Below are 8,669 nucleotides of genomic sequence, written 5' to 3' on the forward strand. Positions count from 1 at the left end.
CGCTTCACTTCTCCTCCCCTAGGTTGGTTCTCTAGGAGCAGAGTATAGGAAGGAATGGGGCTATTGGTCCAGCTCCCTGCTCCACTCAGGGGCCCCGGAGCCCCCAGTCTGAGGTCCTGGAGGCCCCTGAGGGGAGGTCTTTGTGCTGCACACACTCCCCCTTCAGGGCTGGACTCAAGATCATAACCCCAGGCCTGACTCCAGGGCCTGGCCAGAGACTCAGCCTCTGAGAACTATGTGGCCTTAGGGCTTACTAACACCTGCCGCCCACTAAGAGGGTCCAGATGTGGAGCGTGCTGCCCATCACGAGTCCCCTTCAGGAGCCCATCCGAGGAGGTGTAGGTATCCTGTTCTACTGATGAGGAAACTCACCTGGAGAAGGTCCACTCACATCCTTCCATCCCTCCAGTGGGGATCAGGATGTAAGCTGAGTTTGGCCCTGAGCTAAAGCCCCCGCCTTAACCACTGTGCTCTGTGGCCTCTTACCTCAGACTCAGCTCCCGTAAAAACCAGCTTGTGGTTTCCCCTCCACTAGGAGCTTCCTGGCCAGACCTGACCCTGTTGTTCCCCAGTGGGCCCTCCATGCTGTAGTCCGACCTCTGAAACAGCTGTAGCCTGGGCCATCACCTTGCCCACTGGGTCTTGTTGTCCCCAGCAACTCCACCAGGAGGTGGACAGGCCCTGACCATAAGGTTCAAGGAAGCACCAGAGGAGGGGCGGTGCCTGGTTCCCACTGAGGCAGGACTGAAGAAGGCCTCTGAAGTGGTGGAGGCAGGGAGGATTGAGTTGAATATTCTAAAGATTAGAAAAAATTTTAAAGCCCTGGAACCTCTGTGGTTCACTTTTTTTCTTAAGATTTTTTTTCTATTATTCAGTTTTTTGTTTGTTTTTAATTTGATAATATAAGGTGGAGGTTAAGGAGAGCACTGACTCTGGGGCAGATGTTGGAATTCAAATTCTCGTGCTCTCACTGACCGTGTGACCCACCGTACGCTATTTAAACTCTCTGAGCCTTAGTTTCCTTTTCTGTGAAGTGAGTATAATAATTGCTTCGCTGTAAGGCTTTGACGAGATGATACATGCCAAGTGCTTGGAAGGTGCACGGCACACAGTAAGTACTCATGGATACCTGCTCTAATTATTTTTAAAAAGTAATTCATGTCCTTCGTAGATAGTATACATATGTAAAAGGAGCATTAAAAGCCACTGGTAAGACTGTCACTGATACTCTTTATAGGTTATTTGCTTATTTTCTTTTTGAATTAATAAATGAACATGAAGCAAAATTTAAGATATACAAAGATTTACAGAGAAAAATTTCCCTGATCTGTTTCTTATGACTTAGTTCTCCCCTGTAGCAACCTGTATCATTCGTTTCTTGTGAATCTTTCCAGAGTGTTCTCTTTCTCCCTCTTCATACGTACAGACACACACACACCACAGTGCACGCTAGTGCACAGGCATACCTTGTTTTATTGCACTTCGCTTTATTGCACTTCACAGACGTTGCATTTTTTACAAATTGGAAGCAAGACTCTTCACCAGCTAAAAGATTACTACTCTGTTGCGACACTCGCTTTATGACAGTGTCTGGAACCGAATCCGCGCTATCTCCCAAGGTAGGCAGGCCTTCAGTGATTATACTCACGTTTTGTGCCTCGCCTTGTCCCTCTGAGCGATAAGCCTTGGGCATAGAGACATACAGAGATGCCTCGTTTTTGTTTACCATTGCGTAGTATTCCGTTATATATATTATATGAATTCCATAGAAGTGGAATTAGGATCAGTAGGTGGGTGCGATGTATGTGTTAGTGTGGGGGGAAAGGGGTCAGGAGTTGGGATTTCTGTTCCCCAGATCCTCCTCTGCTCACCCTGAGCACCCCTTCCTAATCTTGATTCCTTGGCCTGCATTCCTTGAATGTGCTCAGATACTAAATTAAACACTAAGTGTGGCGTCATTGACCGACCACCTGCCCGGGGGCCCAGAGACATTTCCTATGGCTGTCCAGACTTCAGGGCTGAGCCCCAGACCATGCAGACCCCACCTGTGGAGGAGCCTTCACCCTAACTACCTGAAGGCGAGGCCCACGGGAAGGACAGCTGGCCCCTCTTTCCCAAGGGGCTGGACCTGGGCCAGCATGAGCTCATGCCTGGAGCCAGCCCAGCTCCACTGCCATGTACCTGAGCTGCCAGAGGCCCCCTTCCCCCAGTTCGGGCCATTGCACTCAGTCCCAGGTACAAACACATTCAGGCCAGCCCAGAACCCTCCCCAGGGCTTTGGCCCCATGTGGGGCAGTGGGGAGCAGCACCGCTCTGTCCACTGAAGTTTGATCTCCTCTCAGGCACCTGGGTTAAATGTCTTGGCTGAGCTGGTGGTGTTTGTTGATGGAGAGAGAGATTGTTGTGGAAATAGTCCCGGTTCAACCAACTCAGGTAGAAGTGGAAAACAGTTGGTTGCCCAGGCTACTTGATAACCTTGGCGGGGTGGGAAAGAGGTTTTTGTAAGAAACTGCCAGTGTTCTGAAGTCTTTCCTTTTGGATGAGGCTTTGCCTGAAGACTCCTCCTTCTTCCTCTCTCACTCCACCTGCGTGGGCATGCACCTCCAGCCTCTCCAGGGGCAACTCTGCCCTGCTAGGACTCAACTCAGTTCAGTGTGCCCTGCTCTGTGTGCTGTGTGCCCTGCTCTGTGCTCAGCTCCAGGGAGTAACAGAGAGGTGGTTAAACCCATGGATTATAGAGTGTCAAATCTGGAATCAGACTTCCTGGGCTCAAATGTCAGCTTGGCCACTTAGCTGTGGGGCCTTGAACAAGTTACTTGACTCTTTTATGCCTCATTTTTGTACCTATAAAGTAGAAATAGCAGTGGTAATAAGCGCCTCATAGGGCTGTAGAGAGAACGAAGAGTTAACATGCGTAAGGCACTTGGAATAGTCATTGGCATGTTAAGAAGTAGGCAATAGTGTTATCATTATTACTATTATTACCGTTATCCACCAAGATGAGCCAAACAAATGACATGTTACTCATGCCTGAGGAGCTTCCTCTTGGATCTTTTCAACTGGAAGGCAGAGTTGGCTTCTCGATGGCGCCTTTCATGGCAGACAGGCCTAATATTTGGGCCTCAGGAGCAAAGATGAATGATAGTGTCCTTATGATTGAGGCTCTGGGGCCAACCCTCCCATAGGGGAGGGACCTTATTAACTTCCTTTGAAACCTTTTGCCCTAGTCCTTGCCCCACAGCCTGGATTGGCTACAGACCTGGCCACAGAAATTGAGGTAAGAGAAAAATTAGGAAATTAGGAAAGAAAATGTGTTTTTTCCCCTTTTTTTTTTTCTTCTACAGATTTTTAAAAGATCTTTGGGGGGGATTTTTTTTCTGCCCTAGCCCTAGATTAGACTAGATTACATTGGCCCAGAAAAGTAAATGGCTAACTCAAGGTCACACAGCAGGGAATGGCAGAGCTGAGTCGCATCTCCCTCTTTCTTTCCTCCTCCTCTCAGGTCCTGCCAGGTCTCCTTTTCCCAGTGGCTGTGCCTGAGGGTCCTCTCTGTCCTTCCAACCCCCACCCCCATCCAGCAGGTGGGCACAGGTGTGGCTGCCCAGGAGCTCCAGGCACCTAGGGAATGAGGCTGGCTTTGTTGCAGTCCCAGCAGCTGTGGCCGTTTGAGTTTCCATTAAGCCATTTCCGAGCCTTGGGCAGGAGCTGGAGGCTCGACATTTAAAGGTCACTCGGCTTTTGAAGCCACAGCGACATTAATAGCTTGGGAAGAAAACAAGCCTATGCAGGGGCAGGAGGACAAGGCGCCTCTGTCAGGGCTGCTCCCTGCTCCTCCCTGCTGGAAGCTCACACACGTACACACACACACACACACACACACACACACTCACGCACACAGACCCTGAGAGTCTCTATCATTTGTTCCACCCCCCACCCCCCAATTTTCTCCCCCTTTTGGGGCCTCTCCAGCTCAGAAGCCAAGAGGCTAAGCAGACGTCCCTGTGCCCCACCCCCACCACGTCTGAGGTGACAACTGGACAAGGATGCAGCTGCCCCTGGCCCAGCAGCTTCTCCATTAACGCTGCCATTACCCACTTGAGGTTTCCCCAGGACTTAACCATGGTTACACAAGCGTCCCAGGGGTCATATGACCTCATTCTGGCCCTGCTGGCTTTTGCAGCCTGGATTCCTGATGAGACAAAGTTAGCCCAGGCCTACTCTTATACGGGAAATGAAAGGGCTGGCAAGCAGGTGTGTCTTCCTTGCCAGTTCTAATCACCCGGTAGTGGCTTGCCCAGAGCACAGTGTTAAAAAGGATCTGAGGCTGTGTGGGCGCCACAGGACAATAACACCTGGATGGATTAGTGATGCCTGCCAAGGACACGGGATATAAATATGTGGTCTGTGTGCCTCATATTTACTATCTTGGGAATAAATTATTTTGAAACTCTTGAATCTTGGATTCTAAGACCCCTGGGGTGGTTGGGTGGTTCCTTTCCCTTTTAGAGTCTAAGGGTGGGGGTGGGGCAGATTCTTGGGTTCCGAGAAGCTGCCGTTTGCCCTTTCTCTGGGAGCAGCCATGGCCTGAGTCCTGGGACACCACCTAGTGGCCTGGCATGGCAGTGCCACTGGACTGAGCCCAGATCTAGACAAGAGATAGCGAGTCCTTCTGCAGGCTGTTATCAAAGCAATTGCAGATGGATCACAAGATGGGATCTGTCCATTTGTCCCTCCAGGATTTTCAGAGAAGGAAGCAGGGATGTGTAGGGACACAGCTGGCCTGGGGCAGTCCCACCCACTTCCAGAAGAGTGAGAGATGGGCAGGAAAGTGCTAGCAATTGGGATCTCTGGCCTTCCAGCCCCACCCCCACCTTTCTAACCCCCACCTCTCAGATGTGGGTCCTGGTCCTCATGGGGCAGGGGGAATGGATTTTGAAGGGGATTGACCTCCTGCCCCCTGAAGCTGGAGCTCACTTCGAAAGGGGACCAGCCTGATATCATACTATGGGCCATGGAGGAGGCAGGCCCTCAGGCCAGGTGACAGAAGGCTAATGGGACTTCAACCATGTCACTAGACTGCCTTGGCCTTGGTTGCTTTGTCTGTGAAGTGGGATAGTAACGCCCCTGTGTAAGTGATAGGTTTGTTGTAAGGACTGAATGAGAACATAGAGGAGAAAGGGCTTTGGAAATGAAAACGTCCCCCACCCCCCCATTGCTGTGAAGTCGGAGGAGGAAGGGAAGGGAAGACAGTCCCGTTACTGTGCCCCTTAATCTCTCCTTCCCTTCTTTACTTACCCACCTAATAAATACCTGTTGACAGAGCCAGGCACTGTTGTAGGCACTGGGGATACCACAGTGAACAGAGCAAAGACCTTGTCCTCACGGAGCTTACATTTGAGTGGGGAAGACGATCAATGACAATTAAATATGTAATCCCTCTGGTGATCTGTTTCATGAGGATAGAGGGTTAGGGGAACACTGGCAGATGGGGCGGGTGGCGTTGTCTCTCTGATGAAGTGATGCTTGAGTGGGGGCCAGAAGGAAGCAGTCACGTAGATATTTGAGAGAAGAACTGGCAGGTGGTGGGAAGCGTAAGTTCAGAGTCCCCTCGGTGGGATCTTGCAAGGCTTGTTGGTGGACTAGCAAGGATCCAGGGTGGCCAGAGTGAGTAGGAGGAGGAAAGAGAGTGAGGGTCTGTTTGTGCGTGTGTCTGTGTGTGCGTGGCTTGATGGCAAAGTCAGAAAGGGGGTGCAGGCAGGACCATGTGGGGCCCGGTGGGCCACGAAAAGGCTCCGGAATGTGTTCTGAGGACATGGGGAGACCCTGGGGGGTTTGGGGCAGAGGAATGACCACCATGATGAGTAGTCTGTAGGGAGGCAGTTGGGGAGACAGGGAGACAGGCAAGGGGTGGTAGCGGTGGAGGTGTCAAGGAGGGGCCGGATTCTGGAATCATTTTGAAAACAGGGAAGACTGGATTTGCTGCAGTTCGTGGGAGTGTAAGAGAATGTGAGCACTCAAGGATGACTCCCAAATGTTTGGCCTGAGCCACATGGAGTTGCCATCGACAGAGATGGAGGAGAGGAGATGCAGGTTGGGGTTGGAAGAAATCACGAAGGTGGACAACCTGTCATGTTAGAGCTGGTACTGGACATCCAAGGGAAGGCAGCAGGTCAGATGTGCAAGTGTGGAGTTGAAGGTCATGTTCTCAGGAAACCTTAGGGCAAGAGAAATTTGGGAGCCAGTATTGCGTGTAGATGGTATTTAAAGCCATGGGACTGGATAAGATCACTCAGGGTGTGGATGTAGTCTAGGAAAAGGGCCAAGGCCTATGGCTGAGGCCACGCAAACCTGTCTCATTGGGGGCTTACTATGCTCCAGGCATCCTTATAAGTTCTGTCACAGCACTCCTGCCAGGTCGGTGTTATCTCTATTTTTACAAATAAGGAAGCTGAGGTTCAGAAAAGTGAAAAATTTCTCCAAGTCAAACAGTCTTAATGGGAACCCAGGATTCTGGCTCCTGGGCCCTCACATCACCCATGTGGCCTCTGCCTGGTTCTGCAGGAGACTAGCTAGGGTGACCTTGGGCAAGGTCAAGAGAATAACATTGGGGCAGCTTGCCCACCTCTCTGGGCCAGGAGGGAGTGACTCAGGCCTTGGCTGTCTACTCAAGCTTAGAGTGAAGGTTGGCCATTTGCGTCCCCTGCCAGGCCTGGATCGTTTTATGGGGAAGTGGAAGGCCTGGCTGCCTGGGACCTGCAGGAAGACAGGTATGGGGTTTCTGCTTCCCACTCCCCGGGTCAGTCACAACTGTGAATTCAGGAGAGCCTTTGAGTCAGCCTCCAAGATTTCTAACAGGCTCGGCGGGTTTGATTCACTTCCTGCTTCAGAAGCCGGTCAGGGGTTATCTCTCTCTGTTTCCCTGCCAGTGCCCAGCAGCTGGGGTTCAGAGCAGTGAAGTGGTTTCCCCAAGGTCACAGAGCCAGCTCTGGGGCAGAGCCAACAGACACCCCCTTCCCTCCTCCCTTCCTCAGTGCTGTCTGGGTCACATTTCCTCTGCTGGAATGTCAGCCAGGCTGTGCCCTGTCTCTTGAGCCTGGGGCACACATGGCTACATTTCTGAGGCTCCTTGGCTCTTCGCCCTGCAAGCCTGACTTAGCATTTTTGGCTCTTAGGTAGTAGATTCCTAATTCTGGCCTCTCTACCTACTGGCGATGTGACTTTGCGCAAGTTACCTGACTTCTATGAACTTGTTCCCACAGCTACAAAATGGAGACGATAACATCTATCTCTGGAGTTGTAATAAAGATTAAATGTGAAAGTGCCTGGCACAGCTCATAAACCTAAATCTCCTGCCATAATTCTTTCATGTGTTTCAAATTGCTTTTCATTTGAGTCTTACTAGTTGCAAAAGGCAGCCTGGGAAAGATGACTCTGACCCTGAGGACAGTCCTTCTGCCTGCTACCAGCCATGCTAGCCATACCTCAGCCCTGGCCTCAGATTGCACTTGAGTTTAGTTGGGGGAGGGATGATTCTGAAAGGTGGGGGCCTCACAGCCCCACCTGGTGCTAATTCTAGGCAGCCTGGCTATGAGTCCCTGCAGAGCCCTGTGAAAATGGTATTTCTCTACATTAAATCCTGTTTCCCTGCATTTCCCATTACCGTTTCTGAGCCACTTTCTCCTCGTCCGCAGAACCACCCTTTGATGGAAAAGTCTGGGCTTTGCCACTACTGGCTCTGTGTCCTTGGGCGACTCCCTCCTAGTCTTAGGTCTCCTCTCTTCATCTGTAATTTGGATGTGGCTGGCTTAGAGTTTTCAGCCATTTACATGTCATGGCACACACACAAAATACTATCTTTCAAGGTTTGGCATCTGGGGTAAATGGAAGAGGCTTCTTGACCTGTTGTGTCTCCAGCTGCCCAGGCCAGCTAGGCTTTCCCTGGGGCTTCAAGGACCAGTATCTCTTTCCAGAGGAAATTCCAGGGGTTGACATCCAGATGGTGGAGAAGGATTCTCTTAGAATCCCCCACCCTATCTATTCCTGTAGCAGCACAGCCAGTATTACTGACTGCTGCTGGCTTCTTGCCAGCCTTCTGGGGCAGTGGCAACAACAGTCACACAGCTAACCATGTTCCAGGCACTGGGCTGAGGATTATCTTGTTGAATTCTCTTTGAAGCTCCATACATATAGGTGAGGGCACTGGGCACAGAGAGGAGAAGAGGTTTGTATAAGGTCCCATAGCCAAGGTGTGACAGAACAGGAATTATAGCCTCGGTCTGAACTGATCCACCTACTGTAAATGGTAGGCATGTGAGAATGACTCTCAGAGAAGCCCAGAGGCTGAGGGACTGGTCCAAACGGGAAGATATAAACCTCACCATTTTCCTTTTTCCTCCACCAGGGGTGGGTCAGGTCCTGGCTTCTTTCTTTAAGGGACTGCCCTTTGCAAAGTGAAAGCTGAGTCCTCCCATCTCTCTTACTAAATTACTCCGAGGGGCAGGATGATGGTGGCTTTACTCCAAAAGGCACTGACCCCTATGTGCGACAACACCAGGACAGCAGGTGGCAACCCAGGGCACGGGCTTCTGGGGCCTCTTGGCCCCAGAGGTGTGTGTTAGAGGCCTCAAGGCAGGTTTCCAGGGCCCAGGACAAAAGCAGTCCCCAGGGCG

This window comes from Pteropus vampyrus, unplaced genomic scaffold (genome assembly GCF_000151845.1).
Source record: "Pteropus vampyrus isolate Shadow unplaced genomic scaffold, Pvam_2.0 Scaffold261, whole genome shotgun sequence".
Taxonomy (NCBI): Eukaryota; Metazoa; Chordata; class Mammalia; order Chiroptera; family Pteropodidae; genus Pteropus; species Pteropus vampyrus.